Source organism: Molothrus aeneus, chromosome Z (assembly GCF_037042795.1).
Source record: "Molothrus aeneus isolate 106 chromosome Z, BPBGC_Maene_1.0, whole genome shotgun sequence".
Taxonomy (NCBI): Eukaryota; Metazoa; Chordata; class Aves; order Passeriformes; family Icteridae; genus Molothrus; species Molothrus aeneus.
Window position 1 is genome coordinate 32403108 of NC_089680.1, and position 24563 is coordinate 32427670.

Consider the following 24563-nt stretch of genomic DNA (forward strand, 5'->3'; position numbering starts at 1 on the left):
GGCCAGAAGGATGTAAGAGAATTCCTCTAGGGGACATTGAAGAAAAATGGTAAGATAGCCTCAAGAAATGCAAAAGGAATTCATTATTTCAAACAGCTCAGTTCTAGTTGGTAATAAAGTACTTGGCACCACCACTGAGCTCTCTGCACTTACTTTCTTCATAAAGTTAGTCATCCAGGGTTGAAAGTAGGTTTCAATGAAACTGTTGGTGAGTTCTGTCACAATTTATATAGATTTCAATGACAGTTTCTCTTCAAGAATATTTCTTTTCCCAGACATCATGATGGCCGTTTTTAAAATAATTATTTGCATGCACAAGGATAACACATCTGCTTATCTCCAGACACATGTTGAGCATTCAACTCACAGATTCTGTACTTTGGAAACAAGTCAGTAAGCTGCAGTATGTGGTAGAAGAAAGAGGGTGGGGGGGGCAGGAATAATGGTAAAATGTAGTCTATTTAGCACATCTGAAAATAAGCTTAAGCTCCGTTTAGTTCCAGCAGCTGCCTATAATGGAAAAAATGAAGACTGGCCGTTGCCAAAGAAGTGGGCAGTAAGAAATAACAGATGTGAAATTTCAGCAACATCATTGGCTAGGACCGTTTCACAGATGCTTGAGAGCCAGGGTCCCTGTTGGGCTGCAGCATTCTCAGAGGCACACTTGCTTTTTCTCCTGCTGAACTGTTGTTCCTCCTGCTTAGCTGAATTCACTCAGCAACCTCGCCCATGAATGCAACTGACAGGAAACATCCATGTCCTCACAAGCATGTGTAAAGGCTCCTCACTTAAAGTTAGTCAGTACATTTTCCAAAATCATATTAATATTTCATGTCTCTCTTCCTCAGTCTTGTTCATCCCTTTTTTTGTTTCATGGAAACTTATGGTGAGTGGGGAAGACAGGTCCTTCAAGACAAAATCTTAGTACATGAGGCTCACAAAGAAAGCAAGATCAAAGAAACCAATTTAAACTGTTGCGTACATTTTTGAGAGAAAGGGCAGTGAGTGAAAAATGCCCCTTAAAGAGTCAACTCCAATTACACAAATAATTTTCAAGGACGAATCAAGTTTCTTGATGGAGTTTAAAGGGAAAATTATGAATATAAGGTCTGTAGAAACTATCACATCAAGAGCAGCTCCTGTCACCCAATTTGCAGGGTTAAATTGACTTCAGTTTAAATTAAAATAAAATGAAAGGTTATATTTAGGCATCAGAAATATGCCTTGAAATTGTAATGCAGATAAAAAGATAACTGTTACTTTAGGGAAAAAAAAAACCAAAAAACAATTAAAAAGTTCTATTAGAAAAAAATACACCCAGTACCAGCAGCTAATATCATCAGAACTGTAGCTGGGCTGTCACAACCATTATAAGACACTATTGAGTTCAAAATATGGTTGTGAAATGCAGCTCTTAATAAGCCTAGGTTTCCATGCTATGTCTCATTTGGTATATTTATTACCTGTTGCTGAAAGAAACAGCATCACTCTTCCCACCTACTTCCAGCTGCTTATTGTGTCTTTGTCCCTTTTGTTGCATCTAATAATTTCTCATCCACAGGACAAGCCAGGCCAGCATAGGTTCCTGATTTAGTTTTTCTTCACTGGCAGTTAGGGGTTTTTTTCTGAATCAGCTGCTTACCTTGAACTCACCTTGGGACTGGGAGCTGATGCAAGAGAGGGAAAGAACAGACTGAAGGATCCCAAAAGGGATCCTGCACAAGACCAGATGCAATATTAAACCATGCTCTGGAAAACATTACTAGTTTTCTTCTTGTAGAAGAAATATTCAAGTGTTTTCAGGATTCCACATAATACAGTGAGTTTCTGAGAGCTAATGGGAAACTCTGAGAGGAAAAACTGTAATACTATAGCAAATGAAGGACTCCACAGGACAACAAAGCACAGTGACAAGGACAGAGGCCCAATATGTGGACAAAAGGTTTTGCAATCTAAGTCAACAAGAGAAGTAAGAAATTCATTACCTTTCCTAATATCACTTAGCAGGTTAATAACAGAGGCAGAAGTCAAATGCAGGAGTTGGGACAAGCAACTCTATGCACTACATCACACCTCTTCCTGTAGCAGCACTTGCTATTTACTCACTGCTTGTGGTACGGCATCTCCATGTCATGAACCACACTAGGTTCCATTAATAATAACACGAAAATGAACCATTGCATTTGCTAACCCATAAGCAAATTATTAGTTCAATGTAGTTTACTCCACCTGAAAGTTGCTAGTGCCTTCCGAAAAACTTGAAAACATAATATTTTTCTGACTCAGTAACATGTCCTTTATTCCCTCTAATGACAGACAAAATTAAAGAAAATGGAAAAAAAAATTCCAATTTTATTTTTGTTCCTATTAAATGGAAGTGAGGTGAAATTTGGAATTAGTACTTTTAGATTATAGGTGTTTGTTTTTTGTTGTTGGGCTCTACAGGGGGTGCACCGGATGGGGGAAACTGTTTTGTGATAGTTTTGTGTTAGGCAAAAGAGACACACAGGACTTTTTTGGTCTTTAGCTTTTTGTTTATTGTTATCTTATCTAAAGTTTTGCACACTGTCTAAACTAGACTCAGCATGCAGAAAAATCTACTTGTGCTGAGTCATCTCACTGGAGTGTGGATTACCATCAGCTGTGACGTGAGGTCCTGGAAGGATCTTAGCACCTCTGCACTAAGCAATCACTTTTTGCCTCATATTATATGGAAAACAAAAATAACTGGTGCTTTCTTGCCTAATACAATTTCAGAGTCTAACCATTATGTTTATTAGAAAAGGCATTAATAAGCTTCTGTCATACTTATATTTAAACAAAAGGAGCACACACAAGTGTGCTCAAAAGAGTAAGCAAAATACTGAAGATTTTATTAAGAGATTAGCAGAAGGTAATTTACTCCTTTAGAGTTTTATCTTAGTTGTTTTTTTATTGCTTCCAGTTACAATTTTATTAATTATTTTGCTACAATGGAAGATTTTTATGCAAATAAGTGCTTAACTATTTTCAAATGATTCCCCAAGACAAATTATGCCATGCCTTTGAATAAAATGCAGACAACTTGATTTTGCTGTGTTCACAAGAGAGACAACATTATTTACATATTTTGTTATGAAGGAAAAGTTATCATTTCAATTTTCATTTAAACGTATTAGATCCTCACAGTTAATCTTATCAGTTGTGCAGTTTTATCATCACCACTACACTTAACCCTGTACACTGGTTTCCCACCTGCTGCTGCTAACAGTTGCTCAAGTTGTTTTTTAAGTTTGGTTATTAATGCACATGCTGTGTTTTGGTTCTGTTAAGTGTCATAGGACTCCCCCCTTAGCTGGTCTGAGGCACATTATTATAAAGTAAGTTATATTATCTGTAACACTATCCAAAAAGCAATTCAAAAGAATTTAATAAGAGTCTCTTCAATTCTTAAGCATCTTGTTCTTAAACAGCATCAAACTTGGAGAAAAGAATATCTGTATTTTTTGTTGAATATAGATTTATGAACTGTCTATAATGCTTTCATTCCGTCTATGCACTGATGATTACATGGATACAACAGTTTAGTCCTAGTAATTGTCAGGCAGTGGAGGATGGCAGCAAGGGGCAGATTAAAATGTAGGCAAAAAAGAATTATCCAGAACTAACTGAAAAACTTTAAATTCACTTATCTAGTTTTTCTAGCTAAATGCTAGTAGAAATAAAGAGGACATAATAAATATAGACCTACATGAATGCAAATATTCTAAACTGAGTTGCATTCTAAGTTGTTACTAAATGCTAATTTTTGAAAGCAAGAGGAAACATACTTTTCAGAGACCATTACAGCAAAAAAAGAAAAACCAAAAAAATCAAGGCAAAGGCTTCTCACTGCATTGGTCATCAAAGTAAACAGCACATGGAACAAAATATATGGGTTCTAAACATTTGCTGCCAACAGTACTGAAATCAAACAAAATCCCTTAAATATGAAATATTTCACGTAAGTTGGCTCTGCCATGGAAACCAGAGGACTAGAAACATTACATTATTCCAAATAACCATCTCTTGGTAAGAAAATGCAGTTGGTTTTTGGAAGTATTATTTTGCTCTTCTTCCATTGGTCTCTTTCTCCAGGCAGCCAGAGACAGGACAAGAGGAAATGCCTTCAAACTGCACCAAGGGAAGGTTCAGGTTGGACATCAGGAAGGATTTTTTTACTTAAAAGGTGGTTAAGCATTGGAACGGGTTCCACAGGGATGTGGTAATCACCATCCCTGGAAATGTTAATGAAACAACTGCATGTGGTGCTTCATGTCCTTAGCTGGTATGGTGGTGTTTGGTCAAAGGTTAGACTCAATAATCCTGGAGGTCCTTTCCAATCTTAATGATTCTATGATTCTTTCCTATTATATAATTATTAAGTACAAGTAACACTGATTTTATCTGTGTGTTTATAAGGCTGTCTCTGAGAGCCTACACCTACAGACAGGGAAGTGCAAATAATATATTTATAAAAAGATTACAAAACTCATTTTTTAAAGTATTTTAAATTTTTAAAATTCTTTCTTAGATCCTTCTTGTACTGTTCTCTAGTCAAAATGATACATATTTGGCACACACAATGCAAAGAATCAGCAATAAGCATAAGGGATCAGGAAAATAATTTAACTTTACAAAGGATACCACAGTTTGCAGAGGTGGAGTTAAAAACTACAAACAAAGACTGCAGTTTAAAGAAAAAAAATTTGTCTTGTAAGCCGAATTCGGTAAGTAATTTATTAACTTACTTCAGGTTTCTAGAGTGATATTCTGTAATGATCTATTCTAGAATGATATCTCATTCTATAATTGCTAAAAATATAAATTTACATTATTCTGAAAAGCCAATTCAGGCATCATTATTTTAATATTATAATTCTTGAAGTTACCTTCAAAAATTATCATATTAATATTTTTCAATATATAATTTTTGAAGTTACCACTTCAAAAATTACAGGTAGAACTGTTACTTTAAAGTTTTTTCAAAGTCAGGGTGATATGAGGAGAGGTTTCACTTATCAAGAGCAGCCAATGAAACTACCTCCTCCTTTTCTTCTTAAAATTTCTGCTTAAATGCTCTGGATAGGAACTTGGTGCTCAGAAGAAAATATTCAAAAGGTATAAACTACTGATCAACTTTCATCCTTCCTCTGCAGTAGTAAAACTTCAGCATGTGAAAACACAGAAAATATGATCAGAATTTCATTGACTCACCACTGTTCCAAATCCTTAGGTCTTAGTCAACCACTTCAAACACCTGGCAATACCTATAGAAAAAAATTATGTAAAACATAAGAAACGTACAAAGACAAAAACATCAAAACAACATTCATGATTACTATTGGTGACTGGAATGGGAAAATTTGTTCTTGAAAGAGATTATGTGCACATGGGTAATGTTTCACTACAAGGCCACTTTTGCTTGGCTAGAAACATAGCTGTTCTAGACATCACTCCAACCACGAAGGCACTAAGAAAAAGCACAAACCCTCGACTTCAAGAGGGTAGACTTCAGACTCTTCAGGGGTCAGTTTGGTGAAGTAGCCATGGGAAAAAGCCCTGGCTGGGAGAAAGGCCCAAGAAAACTCACTAATACCCAAGGATCACCTCCTCCAAGCTCAGGGACTATGAGTCCTAACAAGAAGGAAGTCAGGCAGAAATGCCAGGTCTGCATGGATGAACAAGGAGCTTGCAGACAGACATACACCAAAGGGCAGAAGCAAGGACAGGTAGCCTGGGAGGAATGTAGAGAGAATGTCTGAGAAGCCAGGGATAAGGCTAGGAAAGCTAAAGCCCTGATAGAATTAAACCTCTCCAGAGACATCAAGGACAACAAGAAAAGCTTCTTCAACAGGTATGTTTGCGATAAAAGCAAGATGGGAAAATGTGGTCCCTCTCTGCAAGGAAACAGGAGATGTGGTTACCCAGGACATGAAGAAAGCTGAGGTACCCTGTAATTTTTTTGCCTCGGTTTTCACTGTCAAGTGCTCCAGCTATGCTGCTCGAATTGCAGAAGGCTAAGAAAGACATGGAACTACTGGAGAGGGTCCAGTGAAGGACTACAAAGATCATCATAGGATCACAGAATATCCTGAGTTGGATGGAACCCACAAGTAGAGTCCAGCTCCTGGCTCTGTGCAGGATAATCCCCAAAATCACTCCATATGATGGAGAGCACTGTTAAAACACTTCCTGAACTCTGTCAGGCTTGGTGCTGTGACCACGTCTCTGAAGAGCTTGTTCCAGTGCCCAGCCACCCTCAGAGTGAAGAACCTTCTCCTGATATTCAGGAAATACAGCTTCATGCTGATTTCCCATGTCATACCACTGCTCAGCAAAGAGATCAATACTTATCCATTTCAGCTTGTGAGGAAGTTGTAGGGTTTTGGTTAGGGGTTTTGGTTAGGGGACTGGAGTATTTTTCTTCTGAGGAAAGGCTGAGAGAGAAATCACACAATTTAGGACAAGATCAGGTTTGCAGCCATCCTCAGCACCTGAAGATGCATATGTCCATGGAACCTAATGTTGCAGAAGTCCATGGGACCCCATGAGATACATTCTGAGTAAACAGGACAATATCCACCACATTTGAGAACTTGTGGCAGTCTGGTGAAGTTCCCATTGACTGAAAAAAGGGAATTGTGACCTCCATTTAAAAAAAAAAGGGTAGAAGAGTAAGACTACAGGCCAATCATTCTCACCTCTGTGCCCACCAAGACAATGGAGAAGATCTTCCTGGAAACTATGCTAAGGCACATGGAAAATAAGGAGGTGACTGGTGACAGCCAATACGGCTTCACAAAGGGCAAATCATGCCTCATGAATCTGGCCTTCTATGATGGGATTACACTGTTGAAGATGAGGAAAGAACCACTGATTTCACATACTTGGACTTGTGAAAAGCATCTGACATGGTCCTTGTCTCTAGACTGGAAAGACATGTATTTGACAGATGGACCACTCAGTGGATTAAGAATTGGCTGGATGGTTGCAGTCAAAGAGTTTCAGTCAAAACTCATGTCCAAGTGGAAACCAGGGCTGGTGTTCCTCAGATGTTGGGTTTTGGGACCACTGTTGTCTAACATCATTGTCAGGGGCATGGACAGTGCAACTGAGCACACCCTCACCAAGTTTGGTGACGTCACCGGGCTGTATGTGGTCAAGACACCAGAGGGAAGGGACGACATCCAGACAGAACATGACAGGCTTGAGAGGGGGGCCTGTGCAAACCTCATCAAGCTCAAGAATGATGCATCCTGATGAGCAAGAAACTGGGCAAATGGGGCTAGGGATCTGCACAGATAAACAAGGAACTCCTGTCATTAATCAAGAGTAAGCAGAAAATACACAGGAGATGGAAGCAGAATCGGGCCATTTGTAATGAATATAAAGGGAGGCTGTTAAAACTAAGTAGAAATGACACAAGGAAAGTCAAGGCCCACCTAGAATTAAATCTGGCCATTGATGTCAAAGACAACAAGAGAGACTTCTTGAAATATATCAGTAACAAAGAAAAATAAGAATTTTGTGGTCCTGTTGCTAAATGGAGGGAGGGACCCTGGTAACAGAGAATGAAGAGAATCCAGAAGAATGACATTTCACTGAATGTCTTCTTTGCTTCAGTCTTAACTGACAAGACCAGCCCTCAGGGTTCTCTGACCCAGGAGACATGGGTAAAGCAATTCTGGAGTGAAGACTTTCTCTTGGTCAAGGAAGACAGGGGTAGAGACCACATAGGTAAACTTGACATCCACAAGTTCCATATGTCCTGATGGGATTCATCTATAAGTGCTGCAGATACGACTGCGAGGCTGCTCACAATGGAAGAAAGCAAATGTCAACCTAGTGTTCAACAAGGCAAAGAATGAGGACCCTGGAAACTACCAGCCAGTCAGCCTCACCTTGATCCCTGGAAAGGTGATGGGAGCACCTCATTCAGAAAGGCTATCCACATGGGTGATTAGGAATAGTCAGCATGGATTCACTCAATTAAATCCTCCTTGACCAACCTGATTGCCATCTTTAATGAAACCAGCACCTGGAGGGATGAAGGGAGAACAATGGATATTGTCTACTTTGACTTCAGTAGATTTCCTTAGACAAACTCAGGGATGTGAGCTGGATGAGTGGACAGTGAGGTGGAGCAAGAACTGGCTGAACAACTGATCCCAGAAGGTTACAATCACTGTCACAGAGTCTAGTTGGAGGCCTCTCCCTAGTAGTGTCCCTCTAGGTTCAATGCTGTACTGTTTAACTTCATCCGTGAGTTGGATGAAGGGGCAGATGCCTGATCAGCAAATTCACTGATGATACAAAGCTGGGCAGAGTGTCCAATACCTCTGAGTGCTGGACAGGCTGAGGCAGCTGGGCCTGCTCAGCCTCGAGAAGAGACAAGTGAGAGGGGACCTCATCAATATCTATCAGGATCTGAAGAGAGGTATCCAGACAATGGATCAGGCTCTTCTCAGAGGCACTGAGTAGTAGAACAAGAGGCAATGGGCAGAAACTGATGCACAGGAAATTCTACTTGAACATGAGGAAGAACTTTACTCTGTGGCTGACTGAGCACTGGAACAGATTGCCCAGAGAGGCTGTGGAGTCTCCCTCATTGAAGATAATTTAAGAACTGCCTGGACACAATCCTGTGCCATGTGCTCCAGGACATTCCTGCTTGATCAGGGAGATTGGAATACAGGATCCACTGTGGTTGGTCCCTTCCAACAAAATCCATTTCATGATTCTGTGACCTTCTAGCAGACTTCCAGTACCTGAAGAGGGCCTAAAAGAAAGTGAGAGAGTGTCTTTTTACAAGACCATGTAGGGATAGAACAGGAGGGAGAGGCTTTAGACTGAAAGAGGACAGGCTTAGATTAGACGTAAGAAAGAAATTCACTGTGAGGGTGGTGAGAGATTGACACAGGCTGCCTGGAGAAGTTGTGGATGCCTCATTCCTGAAATTTCCACAGCCAGGTTGGATAGGGCTTCGAGAAACCTGGCCTAGTAGAGGATGTCCTTGCCCACAAGGCTAGAAGCAGAAAACCTTTGAGATCCCTTCCAACCCAAACTATCATCTGTGAACTTATGATTCTATGAAGCAGTAACACATAAACTAAACACACAAAAAATCACATATTTTTCTGTTCCTCTATTCTACTAATGAAGTATACCTATCAAAATCTGAAGATACATTTAGGATTATTTGTACATCCTGTGGCAATTTATAGTAACACTTTAAAATCAAGTATGGCTTAGGAAGAACTCCAAAAGATCCTAAACCACTGCAATAAAAACCTGACCAACATAGCCTGGTCGTTCCAAAAATGTACCTATAAACTTCTGCCACCCTATTTCATGGAATTAAGCAAGGACAAACACAAATTCTTGTACCTGAGATGGACTAATCGCTTGGAGACATTGGGCACTGGCCACCCAGGGCACACTTCCTGAAACAGAGTTTGGGTCCAGGCAGAAAGTGGTCTAAACACGAGCCAACAGTTAGCCTTGGCAACAAGGAAGGCCAAAAATATCCTGGAATATGTCTACAGGCTAAGATACCACCAATAAGCTATTATTCACCTTCAGCCAACACTTTCAGGAATATACATCTTGAACAGTTTTCTATCCCCACTACCAAAAAGCGATAAATTAAGGTGACAAAAGTAAGGTTAGGTTGATTCAGCAATACTGAAATACAGAATTTCCCATGGTAATAGCAAATCCTTCATTTTTATACATTCATCAGGACAAGATATATGAAAAACCTCCCCTTACATAAACAAACAAAGTGAGTCAGAAAGTCAGTTCACTCTTACAAAGGGAGATAATCTGGCCTTGGTGAAGATGGTTTAGCAACAGAAAAGCTGGTGCAGAACTTCCAACAAAGTGTGCTTCTGAGGACAAAGGAAAGTGTACTAGGAACTCTGCAAAGTCAAACATAGCTTAAAATGGCCTCTGAATTCCTGGCACATAGAATATTCCTTCAGGAAAAAAAAAGAAATAGCATCAAAAAACACCAACTGACTGGACCAAGCAGCTGTGATTTCTTCAACTTTTCAATCTCAAAAACAGTTAGCACAGCAATGAAAACATAGCAGTGTTAGCAGAGACAGAGACTATTTTCAGGAACAAAAAGAGCCAAATTGTTTTCCTTAAACTCAAGTACCAAAAAATGCAGGATCAATTTTAAATACATGTAAACACGCCTAATTGTCTGAATAATCCATTAGGTGCTGCTTATAAGGAAAAATTCCTCGCTTGGAGTCTGAGCTCCCTGAAAAATAGTGCAGTCAGGGTAAGACACGATCAGCCCACAGAGGAAGCTGTAGAAAAGCCTCTCTTTCACAGAGCCATCCACCTGCCAAAGGCACAGCAGTGTTCTTCCCCACATGTACACAAAAACTCAAAAAATACTAAAACTTTGAAAAAAGGGGAAAGTAAGTATAATATCTTAAAAGTCTCCTTTTTGTCACCACTTTTGTGACAAAGCTAACAAGAAGAAATTCCACACACCTTCCACTACCCCATCACCACACAGACACTTCCCTTATGCTGCAACAGGCCAAATCCTCGCAAACAAATCAAAATGGGAAAAACACATGTATGCTTTCATTCTTTCTCTCAGGAGGTCTTACAGATTTTGCAATAGCTCAGAGAGATTTCTAGAACAGCTGGCAAAAACACATAAAATCTGTTTCTTCCTTTCTACCCAGCTAGCTGTAAGTTTGATTGCATTAGCTCCACCCGTCCAAAAAAGGTGGAAACATCACATGCTTCATTTTTAGCTCCTTTCTCATTTGCAAGAGATAAATGTCTTAGTGTAACTAAGAGAGAAAGAGTCTCTATAACAAGCAGAGCCATTGATTTAAAGTTCTCTTATTTATATTCAACAGGAGAATCAAATAGACTGGATACTGCTAAGAGAACACAATGGGTTTGATAACATTCCCATGTCACATACCCTGTCTTTGTACACAGTAGGAAGTGGGTATACTTAGGCTACCCAGCACAAATACAATAAAAAAAGAATACAGATATATCTGCTGTATCTTAAAACATCCTTTTCAAGTAGCTTTTTCTTCAGATATACTACTGTGCGATACTTCCATGTATTATATAACGGCATGTACTGAAATCAAAGAAATATTTGCTTACTTCAAGAAGGTTTGTATGACCAATTATGTCACTATGAATAGAAATAATGCATTCAATGGGTTCTTTGTCTTTTGCTATCGATGCAGAACAACATAAAATGAAATTAAAAAAAAACAAGTAGCATTTCATATACGTCATTAAGGCTACCTTCAGAAATAACAGCAAAACAAGAAGGACAAAGTATGCTCTTTAGGGATACTCTGATAGTAGGTTAAAAAAAACCCTCACAAGTAAAACTGCCCTCTAAATTAATGAGAATGCTAAACACCATAGGAAGATAAAATCTCAAGATATATAACAGATTTTTTTAACAGTTCTTCTCAGGCTCATTATTTTCTCTTTCACACAAACCTACAAAAGAAAAAAAACGCAGTTTTCCTTTTTCTATAATCTACCTAATTTGTTCAATCTAGATCATGCTATGTATCTATCTGTATGTAATTTAAAGCAAATTTAAGAGTCATAGAGAGCAGCTTAATTTACAAGCTGTTTCAAAGAGAACAGAAGAAAAAATCCTATTTCATACTACAAAAATATTTTCCCCTGATGCACCTGTCCCGAAGTTTACACTTAATAAAAGCCAGATGTACTTCTAATACACTGATCCCTGTTCTTAATGTCAGTTTTCCCAGTGCACCACCTTTACCAAGAATACAACGCAGCATAGTTTTATACAACATTAAAATGTTTAAACCAAATAATACATTTTTATAATCCTAGCAATTCTCACAATACCAAGCAGAATAAATACAGAAGCATTAAGAGACCTGCACTGCAGATGATAGACCCCTCTTAGCCTTTTACCTAATACAATAACACTGAGTGGTAAATGAATCAAATTACGTTTCTTAAACAAGCCAGTCATTACCAAACAAAGCAAAAATATGCAAATTTGGCTTTAGTAAAGTTATTATGTAAAATTTGTTTTGGCTTCTAAAGTTTGTTTCAGCTAAGCATAAATCCTTATTTGAAGTTTGTAATATAGAACATCAGCCATGAGCCTGATCCCATATTCACTGAAGTCAGTGGGAATTCTTATCTTTAGCATTATCCATGAGGATAAAAGGACATAAACTGTTTATTTTAAAGGCAGTGTAACAGCACTTAACAAGTTCACTTTACACCATGCTTCTTGAGTCACATCTCTGAGTCACAAGGACTACAAAGCAAAATGGCAAGTCCCCCTTCCACAGCTGCCCCACAAGTTATACCACAGCCAGCACTTCAAACTTCCTCGGTACAACCGTCTACCAACTCAAGGCAACCTAAGCTTTGCAGCACTAGCTCTACTAAGTACATCTACAGCACTAAAATTGTTCTTTGGCTCCATTTTGGTCACAGAGCTGCTCTAGCGGCCACCACAGAGAAGAACCAGACAAGAAGTGATTCTGAAAGCAGCTTCATCCGGGGGCCAGCACTGCCTGTTGCCTGCATGCAGATGATGAGAGGAACAGGTCCCATGGGCAGCCCATCAGACACACACAGGCTCCAGGCCAACACCACAGCAGGGTGGGGGATGGAACAGGAACATTGACAGCACAGCTCTAACACGGACTGATGGCACCAGGCTGGGCTGAAACACACTTCTGGGTCCCCAGGCAAGAGCACGGGCAGGACCCAGGGGAGGCTGAGTCACAAGAGTGCCCTGGAGCCCTGACATGCAGTTGCTAATCAAATGCTCTAACCAGTGGCATGCTCCTTAGCAGTGAGCTAGAATCACTTGGCAAGCTCAAACTATTCTTCCTAAATGTCAGCTGGCTTAATAAGTAACAACTTTTGATGAGTATTTATTAGCATTTGAATTACTGCTCCCAGATTACCACACACTGGCCTGCAAAATCCTAAATTTACAAACAAAGCTGTCTTCTGGCAGAAGTGAAAGAGAATGTTGCCAAGGGAGACAAGTCAGTTATCTTTTCCTGAAGGTCTAGAGGTGGCAACTGCAGAGTTTCATTACGTCATAAGCAATTAACAAATTCTTTTATTTAATCTGTACCACACACCCTCTTTAAAGCAACAGCTGCACGGTTTTCGTTGGTTTTCAACCTCACACCTCCTGCTCCAGCCAAAATTATAGTCAGAGTATCATCATGGTGATGTGACTATTACAAATCAATGAAACAACCATTAGACTGGCCAAATTGCCTGATAACATTCCTGCATTTTCCAGTAATGCTGCATTATGACTGAATTAGGAACCCATTTGTTTTGTGGTTTCATCCTAAAAAAAAAAAAAAGAAAAAGGCTTAAGGCACCATCTTTCTCTCCCGCCAAATAAAAACAAACCTGCTTTAACACTTGAGCTTTCTTTACATTTGGGACATGATATCTAACAAAGCAACCAAACACAGAACTAGGGCCCAACTTACTGAGACACAAGCTGTTAAGAGTTCTCAAAATACAAATTCAAACTTCTCTATGGTGTCAGGAAAACAAAATTGTTTATGCATATATTCTACATTGAACTAACTTCCATACCTTCTTTGCAGTTTTCATCTACATTGAAGCAACAAAAATATACACACAAACAGTAGTTTATCAAACTAAAGCACCCAGAGGTATAACCTGTGACCTTCTTCCATTGAAAAACTGCTTTTTAAACCTGAAAGACTTCAGTGATTCATGCAATGATTTTGCTAAGTGACAAAATCTTGAGCTTAGGCCATTCAATTTGATGCCAGAGCAAACTTCTTCTATCAATAGTTTATCTAGTCATTATCCACCTAACACACCTATCATGCACTTAAGACCTTAATTCAAGGCTAAAAATATTACATATTAATTACACATTAAACTGTAGTCACATCTGCTACAGCTTATGTCCCAGAACCCTTCTTCAGTCTTGTAATAAAAGAAAACTCAAAATCCAAAACCCAAACCAACTGTAAGTAAAACGAAATGAAGATGAGACTCTGAGCAACATTACACGTGCCTTTGTTGAGCATTTCAGTAAAATCATGTTATAGAAATGAAAATCCTTACTCAAATACTATCTGCCCAGTTTTCCAGCTCTGGAGGACACCCTGCATTTTCTGCAGACCTCCGAAATGCTTTTCCAGCTGGACCTTACAAACCCCTCCTCTGATGCTAACCCAAGAAAAGGAAATGAGCAAACCACTGCCTAGTAAGTGTTAAAGGGCATATTTAATCTGCAGATGGAAGAATTAACTAGCCCTGGGGATGGTGGGAATTGAAGAGCAACTAAAAAATACATTAACTGTGGTTTTGTATACCACAGTGATGCTTTTTTATGCCTTTTAATTTTTTTTCATTTTAAGCTTTTTCTGAAGCAAATTTACTTAAAACACTACTAGAGAAACAATATTTTCAGAAATGTTCTGGCAATACAAACAGAAAATCTAGGTTTAGTTTTTCCTGTAGTCAGTAACATCCTTTTCAAAGACTGTCGCAGTATGTATTTTGTAAGAACTTATAAATATCATTTAAACTCCTTTAAATATTTTAAAAATTATTATTTAACATCCATTTCTGAGTAAAACGGAGATATAAGCTCTTGACTATCTGAAAGAGCAAGATTTTGACAACAAGAAAAAGAGCAGAGATAAGAAAACTCTCTAGTTCTATGTCAGAGGCTGATGATATGATGAAACAAATTCACAAAATTAACAAAATTAACAAATTAACAAAACATAATATGGGGAACAACACAAGCATAACAAGGAAACAAACTCCCTTGCTAAAGGCCCTCTCATGCCAAGATTTTTTTTTTAGGTGTATTATCATACCTCCCACTCACCTCTCAGCAAAAACATACTAAAGAGCTTGAAGCTGTCTCAAACCCCTCTGTCAAAACCAAGACATGCAATCTAAACCCATTTAAAATATTCTCAAAGTATTACTCATCAAAAAATCCTGTTTCTCATTTGAGTTCTACTAGCACCATACAGACCTTTTATCTGTATCCCAGGCTTTTGACTATTAAAGGCAGAAGACAACTACTTTTCTACTTTTTATTAAGTCTTGATAATGTACACAATGTCTACATTGACAACATCCACTAATGTTTAAAGAACATTAAATACTTAGCCACATATTTTATTCTAGACAAAGGCTAAAAAACAAGATATGGGGATATAAAGATGTTTATTTTGAATGTTATTATATCCTTTTTTCCTTCTGCAAAGCATATAAACAAAATAATATCCATGATAGAAAGTTATTTTGAAAGAAAACATGAAAATTTAAGGTCAAGCAGACCTCCCCAAAAACAAAGAAAAGCAAGAAATTGGTGAGTTCACAAAGAACAAGCAAAACAGCTCTAGGAAATCCATATGAAAGATTTGTTTAAAGAATATATAAACTCTGATCTAAGCTTCACAGATCTCTCCAAAAGTCACGCTAAGAGACAACATGGCTCTGGAACACAACAAACATTTCTGAAAGTTCCTTCTGTTCTCTTCACCTCTCAAAACACTGTATTTTGCTATCTTAGTAGGAATTAACATTTTAATTGGCTTTGGCCATTTGCTCACTACCAGAATAAACATAATGATGAACCTGATGGTGAGAAGTTCAGGAACAGCCAATGCAGTTAGGTGGAGAACTCTGTGGGAGGCAGGAAAATGTACCATTACTAATCTCCTCAAGCCCCATTTCAAGTTTTGGGGGCAACTCTTTTATTTTCAAGCCAAAAACCATACACAGCTGAGTTCATAGCCTTTTTAACCTTTCAATATAATATAAGGCTAAACATCTAAGGGAGTTTAAAAACTTTCAAGGACCTACCATAAACCCTGAAATATGACATAATCTTGTCTGCTTAATCAAGTTCATCAGATTTAAGAAGTGATAAATTTATTAGAGTCTCTCTTCACACTCCCACTCCCTTTTTTTTTAAGTGTCAGTAAGGCAAATTATTTCCAGGCTACACGGGATCAAGTAACTGAAAATAACCACATGTATGTAAACTACACATTTTAACAACAGAATCAATTTGGCAGCAGCAGAAAATGCAGATTCCTATGAGGAGGTACTATTTTTCTAGACCTATACATACTTCAAAGAGGGCAATCACATGAGGAACAAATATCAACAGTTCTTTTTCTATGAGTTTTCTTATCAAGTAGGGAAAAAAGTATTTCAAAGAAGAAGAATCCAACAATTCCTTAGGTCTGAGTGACCTTCTAATGCACTGATCCATAATAAGAACTCTGTAAAGTTGAAGCTCTAAGTTTCAGAGTCCCCAAATAGTGATCCTTTCTCCCCCAAAACTAGCTTTCTAAATATTTATATAAGCTGCCTTTTAAGTGATTTTTCCAATGAATGCTTAGGTTTAGAACACAACATGAGGAGGTTTTCTGACATAATTGCTTTCTTATGGTTTTCCAGCAATTGAACATGGACTTTAAATCTCTTACAGGCAAATCTGACTGGTTTAAGTTATTGTTTTTGAGAGCACACAAATGATATGCAACTACTCTTCAGTATTCTTTACAGCATCAAGAGAGCTCTCAAATCAATGAAAATTTAACATACATACACAGTCTCTCTTCCATATTCATTCACATAGTATAGTCCAGCTCCATTCAGACGGTCCCCTGAGGTTTTGGCTCTCTAGAAAGAGTTAAATATCTGAAATAGACCCTTGTTATGTTCATGTATTAGTATTGTTTTCAAAGGGCTGTTTAGAGGATGAACACCGAGAACAATGCAAATTCTCCACTCCATGCTCAACTAACAAAGCATCCAATCAGTTCACACTGACCTCCAGTTCATTTTGTGTCCAGATGTAAGTGATTAACATTACATTGTTTGAAACTTAATTCCACATCTGTTCTTCTGTGGGACTTGGAAAACAGATGAAGTTTTCTGACAATTGTTTGCAGAGTAGATAATCGCAAGCATGTGTAATAGTATCCCAAAGTGCAAAAACACCATGAGTATAAGAAGCTTTTTTTGCTGAATGTTTTTGTTGCTTTTCTAAGTAAGATAAAAAAGTAAGATACTCTCAGATGGAAATGATTAATGCATTCTTAAAAAGTCATCATCTATAACTAAAAAGGCAAAGCAAAATCGAGACTTTCTTCCTAAAGATCATCATTTCACATCCCAGTATTCTACCTAGTCAGCAAAAATTCATTTTATGGCCTGTCAGGTAACTTTTAAAAGTTACGCAGAAGTGGCAAATTCCTGCAGAACTACAAAACACAAAATACATTGTTTTGTCATGGAGCACTGTAGTAGTGAGAGAATGTTCTGGGCTATAACAGTATGACAGTCAGCATCTTTTGAACACATCACAAACTTAAGTGATATGGCTGAATTTTCTTTTGATCCCTAGAAAATAGATAAGCACAGAAAGGAAAACTAGATAGCAATTCTTCACTGTATTTGCCAAAATAAGTGCAGACAGCATCAAAGCATATTGGGAAATGTTAGGCTCATGAAAGCACTTCTTCTATGGAAGACACAGTTATACTGAAGAAATCTGCCCAGTTTCCTCTGGATGCTTAATTCCATATTTGCTCGAGAAATGATGGAACAAATTACAAAATAAACGATCCACTGATAGACATCAAATGTAACAAGTGCTTCCTCCACTAAGTCCTCAAGACGAAGAGCAGTAGAAACTATGAAAACATTAGTCCAAATTTCCTCTGTCTTTTAGGCAATTGGGCTAATACTTCTACTGACCAGATAGTTCTAACTACTTTATTTATGGTCTTATGATATCACCTTGGACCTTCATCTGATCTCCACATAAAACAAGCACAAGAGTGACATTATCTACACTGACTGAGAAAAATTCACAGGGAGGGCTCAAGGTAGATGAAAGACATGTTTTTTAAAAAAGATTTTCTAATTAATTCTGGGATAAAAGTAAACTGCCAAGACTAGCTTATTTTGTTAGAGCAGTGTGCTAGGGCTGCGTGTTTGACCCCCTAATGGGCCATTCACTGAAGAGTTGGGACTTGATGATCCTTGTGGGTCCCCTTGCAACTCAGAATATTCTGATTCTGTGAACTATTAGTAAGCTATATATAAGAATGCCTCTGAGAAGGGCCAAACTTTCAGTTCAGTCACACACAAAGAAACCAGATACTGCTGCCAAGGGCTACCATGATATTGTGAACTTCCAAATACTTAGTGTTTTCTTAAAAATGTCTGAGAGACTGAATTACCTCACATTGGAAAAGGTGTTTTCAAACTTTTCTGTACAATCACTATGATTAAAAATATGGATGAAAACAGAAGCTCAAAAAAAAAACCCAAAAAACCCTAACCCAAACAACCAAACAAAATCATAACATTTTATTTGTAAAATAAGGAAAGTCATTATTTTGAGTTCTGTTACATACACATGTATGCACGCACACACACACGCTCCCCAGTACTGGTGAGAGTGGAAACCAGGTTAAACTTGGGTAGTTCCACGCAGCCAGTGTGTCACAGCAGATGAAGAACAAGAATGAGAAATAGAGAAACTTCCTTAAATCTAAACAAAGAAAAGGTGCAGAAGAAATCGAGTTCAAATAACAGAATCCATATAATTTATGTAAAAATAAGCTATTCCAATAAGAAAAAGAAAGGTCTGTCTTCTATAGAAAAGGATGGTGATGGGTTCTAAAAGTATTCTGCTTAACACAATTGCTGACACTACTTAATTAGGACAGCCATTTAAAATGCATATGATAACTAATTACATGAATTAGAAGGCACAAAGAGGATGCACTGTATGTTATAATTATAAATTCTCATTTTCATTATGTAACTTAGAGAGTATCAGAAAGGCAAGATTTATAATGCAGAGCATGTGATCAGACAGCATTGTGCTTCCAAATAAATGCTCCTAACAAATCTGAATTAAAGTCTCTACAACACTAAAAGGGCAATAAAAGGGCAATATGGCCTCACTAAAGATTAAAATACAACAAATATCCTTAGTTATACAGAAAAAGTAGGCAGGTTGTGCAGATACGAATGCCATGTCCATCAACAAACTGCAAACAGTAATGACTTTTGAGTTTTATTCTATGATTATAAATGTGTTTAAAGAAATCACTGAAGGCTTTCTGAGGCAAGTGAAGATCAGACAAGTTATTAACTGTCTGCAGAGAGTATCAGGTGAACAAATGAAATTCCCCGCTACACATACTATCCTGCTGATGTCAGGACAGCACCAAAGCTAAGCATCCATGCTGATGAGTTATGCACCAGTCCCATGCAAGTCCACTTCAGCTGTTGGGAAATGTCCCAAGGAAGGGTCTTCATTCTTCCACGTGCTGTGGGCACTGAAAGAGAGGTATTTCTATTTTTTTAGTTTGAGTACCCTCTGCCAACATAATTTCCTAAAATATTACTGCATAAATATAACATATACATGCATAAAATACTACTGCAAAAATATAACATATACATGCATATGTAAAAAAAAAACCAAAAAACAAAAAGCGCCACATGCCCATATTTATACCCAAAAGGCTACAAGCATATCTACTTTAAAGACTGCTATAGGACTTTTCTCCAATTGTGACCAAAAAGCTAAACGAAATTCAATACGCACACAAGACCCATGGGTCTCTTCCACTTTGTCCTTCTGTAATTGTACTAAAAGCTTGTCTGGAGTCTCTCCCTCAGGCATCTGGAGTTGACACTTCTCCTATTTATCTAGCTAAAGAAAGGTCCCCTGCTTCTTCCCTGCCAATACCATGAAGAATTTAATGTATCAGCAGGGACTCGAAGCTTGAAACTCGATCCACTATTTTCATAAAACGATTCACAGACTTACACTAAGTTTTTTGACTTAAGAGCAAAGGATTTCCATAGAGCAATTTGGGGCTAGATTAAACAACTCATGTTTCCATCAGTGGGGGAGGGAGGAAGAGGACCATAACATGCAGCCACCAAATTGATTTTAACATCCTGAGACAGAAAAGAAACTCCTATTCAAGTCCCTTCATACCTTCTTAAAAAATCACAGCAGCTATTTAATGACTCCTGTGAAGTAAGAAGGGATGAGCACAAAGCAATAAAAAGCAAATTGAGGAAATAAAATAAAATGGGAACCAAAAAAATTTTTTGTTTTTACTTTACAGGAGGGAAGACAGTGGTTTGGAACTTGATTTTACTTCATACCAATACAATGGTATGGTATGGATACATACAGTGGTATGGATAATAATAAAGAAAAATCAATGGAGAATTTGTATCAAAGGAGCATTGATGTGCAAAGCTGAACCAATTCCCCTTTTCATATCTACAAAAGATGACAGGTACTCAACACAGAAGGACATAATATTCTATCACATATACTGAGGAACTTGTAGGCTGCCTTCACTTCTATTATACCAATAAGTAAACTGAACAACAGCAAGGCTAGTTATTCTAATTTTAGGTTTTTTTGAGAATGGAGTACTACTTTGACTGAAAAATTGCTTGCTTGTGCAAGCATCTTCAGTTTCTTTGAAATTCTAAAAGTGTTCCATTAACACATCAGCCAAACATCCAAATGTGTAAAACATGGAATCTACTTATAGTAAAAAGCCTTATCCCAGGATTTCTGAAACAGATAAAAAATTTACAGCAGGTTTTCTTCCAGCTATTTAAACAAATAAAAGATGATAGCTCTCAAAGATGGAGTTCATTTTGGCCACCAGAAATCAGAGAGAACTCCTAGTCATCTATACAGTCTTTAATAATATGAAGTCTCCAAGAATATTAAACACCTTTTTAATTGATAGGGTACCCACCACTGAGATCCTAAAAGCTGTTTTCATTTTTAAAATTATGAATCAAAGTCACTAAGATATCTCAGAGAGTTGGGATGCATAAATATCATTTTTTTATTTTTAAGGAAGAAGCAGGTTGTTATAGAGACTTATCTAGAAGCACGGCAGAAAATAAATTCATCACAGGACAAAACTCTTGGTTTACATATAATGATACATTCACAAAAATCTCAGAATCACAAAATAGTTAGAGATGGAAGGCAGCACTGGAGATCACCTTGGTCCAACCCCCCCTGTCAAAGTAGGGCCACCCAGAGTATGGGACATAGGAATGCATGGGTTTTGAATGTCCCCAGAGAAGGAGACGCCATGGTCTTCCTGGGCAACCTGTTCACTGCTCAGCCACCCTCAATATAAAGAAGTTCTTCCTCATTTTGAGGTGGAACTTCTTGTGTTTATTGCCACTTGTCTTTGTGCAGTATCTGGGCACCACTGAAATGTCTGGCACCATCCTCCTGGCACCTGCCTTTAAGGTATCTATATGCATTGAGGCGATCCCAACCCAGTCTCCTCTTTTCTAGACTAAACAGGCCCAGCTCCTTGTAGGAGAGATGTTCCAGTTTGTAGCCTCTACTGAAGCATAAGGATTGAGGATGGACATTGGAAGCACGAGCTGCCTGTAAGAGGAAGATTGTTTTCACTAACAGGAACTATGTGTCTTTACGAGTTATAGGCAGGATAGCCTTCACAAACACTGACTTCACTTCACAAATAGCCCAGAAAGGATACCAATATGCTAGAATAAACACTGCCAAGTTTCTGCAACTTTTTCGTATTTTCTGGAAACAAAGTTCATCCAGGTAAGGCCATTTAAGATTCTCCACCCAGGTGCAGCGTTCAAGCTCGCAAAACTGCAAGTAATTTAGAGGAAACGCTACTTTAAAAAATTCAGTCATTAAACAGTATCTTCCTTTCTTTCTCTTCTGAATACGGTATATCTGCAATATTTCAACACTTACAAGGGGCTTATAAAAAAGAGGGAGAGTGACTTTTTACACAGGCACATAGTGATAGGACAAGGGGAATGGTTTTAAACTAAAAGAGAATTTTAGATTAGATGTTAGAAAGAAATTCTTTCCTGTGGAGGTAGTGAGGCACTGGATCAGGCTGCCCAGAGAGGTTGTAAATGTCCCATTCCATGAAGTGTTCAGGGATGGTGCTTTCAGCAACCTGGTCTAGTGAAAAGTGTCCCTGACCATGGCAGGGGGATTGGAAATAGATGATATTTAAAGGACCCTTCCAACTCAAAGCATTCTATGATATTTCTGTTAAAAATACTTTAGATGCTAAAAGTGGTTTTAGAGAGAGACTAGTCATAAGCACATTGATGAAAGATCAAATATAATCTTTCATCGATGTGCTTATGACTAGTCTCTCTCTAAAAAAGTCTTTTTAAAACTCAACTGAACTTTAAAAAGAGCCACAGAAACTAAATAATGTTAATTTCTAGGCGTACATTTCAGGCATTTGTAACATTTCTCTCAGATATTCATGTGAATTAGTATCTCTTACAACAGGTTATATATAGTACATACATAGTTATCTGCAACACATGTTCTTTTGAAAGACTGTACTTCTAAAAGGAGGGTTTCATCTCTTTTTTTTAACTCTTACAGCCTAAACTGCTTTCAATGAAAGACAAGTAGGTTTGGATGAGATGACAGCATACATTGCTATTATGCTTGTCTCTCAAATCTCTGTGCCTAATATAATGGCTTCCCACAGACTCAATCAGGAGCATCCTGCTCCTGAAACAAGTTTTTTTTTTTTAATCAATAGAATCAAAGATTAATTAACTAAAGGCTACTTCATTTTCTCTAATCATCAACATTACTGTCTTTCTAAATAACACTCAATATTTCTGCAATCACATTACAATCAAACTCCAAAAATATTTGTATGTGACTTTAAAAGCCTAATCAGGGAATGCTCTTCCTGATCACTTCGGATTCCTCAATCATTCCTTCTCACAATATTAAAAGTCTATTAAAGTGGACCAGAAGTAAAGAACCTAAGAGTCCATGGATGTAGTTTCACCTATCCTTTAGTCATACTTGGGGTTTTTCTTCATATTTTGGGTAATATTAAGATGCCTATAACATTTGGCTTGTTAAAATTTATTGCCTACAATTATCAGCTAGCAAGCATGAAATTCAGAGGTAGCTGCTACTTCTGAACAAGAAAAATAGAAACCTCTTTCTTTATCTTCAAAACCAGAAGTTGTGGAGCTTTTTTAAAATTATATTTATTTAAAATAATAATGTTAGGCTACAAAGAGTAGGTTCTTCAAGATAAGTATTCATAATTTTCAGGTTTATCTTAACATTACAGCCAAAATTATTTTTATTGAATTTTAGTTCATTTAAAGCTTTAATTTAATTAATAGTATTAACTACCTACCACTGAACAATTAAATTACTAACATTCAATGAAACTATTACTCTGGTGTGCCTTTTTTGATCAAAGACTATATTGCAACACCACGGTCTGCCTGAAAGGCAAAGCCCTGCTTACTGACAAATTTTCAGAGTTTTGTTAAATGTCCACTTGCATTCAAAGGACTGAATTGCTAAGACAATAAACTGATGAAGAAGAGTGAGCACAATGGACAGCCCACGAGGCGCTGTCTGATGATGACCCTGGAAGATATTCTGATCTTCACACCTGTGATTCTGTGATCCAACAGTATGCGGACAAGACTTAAAGAAGTTCTTAATAGCAATGAACTGGTTGGATACAAATGCAAAAATGCCTTTCAGACAGATAAAATCTAATCTGCAGTACTAAAGAGCCTGTGGCCCAACAACTCATCTCTACACCAACAGTCTGGTCATAGACAAAAATTCTGTTTATTTTTCCTTTCAACTCCATGGAAAACATCCAATTCTTTGGGAATCTTGTCCTAGACTGATAGACTACTCCCATCTTTCTATCTGTATGAAAAGACAACCTTGTTCAAAAATTCTTTTGAACCTTAACTTTGGAGTAAAGTTTTTCAATTTTAGCACAGATTATTTAAAGTGAAAATGTCATAAGGTTATTTAGCATTTAGAAAATTATTTAAAAAATAGAATGAGAAGGAAAAATACAGTGGCAGAATGTGTTTCATTATTTATAAAGGCAAAGAGAAGCAAAAATCCTTCTCTTTAATCACCCATTTAACAAATATCTGAATAAAACAAATTGAATGCTTTTTTCTAGATTATAAAACAAAAGTCTTTGTTATAAAATTCAGCACAGGATGATAATTATGCTTAACACTTCCAGCAGAAGAATGGAATAACTTTGAGACTTGTACAGGAAAGTTGTGAGGCCAACCATGGGACCAAAAGAAATTTTTAATATTCCTACAAAACAAACAAAAAATCTTGCATGGCATCTTGCTATGCCATATTTATGCAGCAGTCAAGTATGACTTTTAAGCCACAATTAACATAAGTAATAAATCGTAAGAGCTGATACTTTAAGCTATTGCCTGAGAATGAGAAAACATGAAATTGCTACTAGTGTTTTTTTCATATAGAAGAACACAGGTCTTTAGTACTGAGGCTGTGTGCAGTAGAGATGAAAGACACTCGTCATGAGGAAGGACAAATAAACCCCTTTAGTCCTTTACAGTTTATATTGCTTATTGTATACATA

The 24563-nt window shown here is 37.5% G+C and overlaps 1 protein-coding gene across 2 annotated transcripts in view; it reads right to left on the reverse strand.

The window, feature by feature from the left end:
- LHFPL2 (LHFPL tetraspan subfamily member 2) overlaps positions 1-24563 on the reverse strand; it is a 116431-nt gene that overhangs the window by 49935 nt on the left and 41933 nt on the right. Inside the window, exon 2 of one of the 2 annotated variants that reach the window (XM_066569538.1) lies at positions 5236-5288. The exons of the other annotated variant lie outside the window; for it this stretch is intronic. The gene's annotated coding sequence lies outside the window, so the exon portion shown is untranslated. The remainder of the gene's footprint in view (positions 1-5235; positions 5289-24563) is intronic. 2 annotated transcript variants of the gene reach the window in all.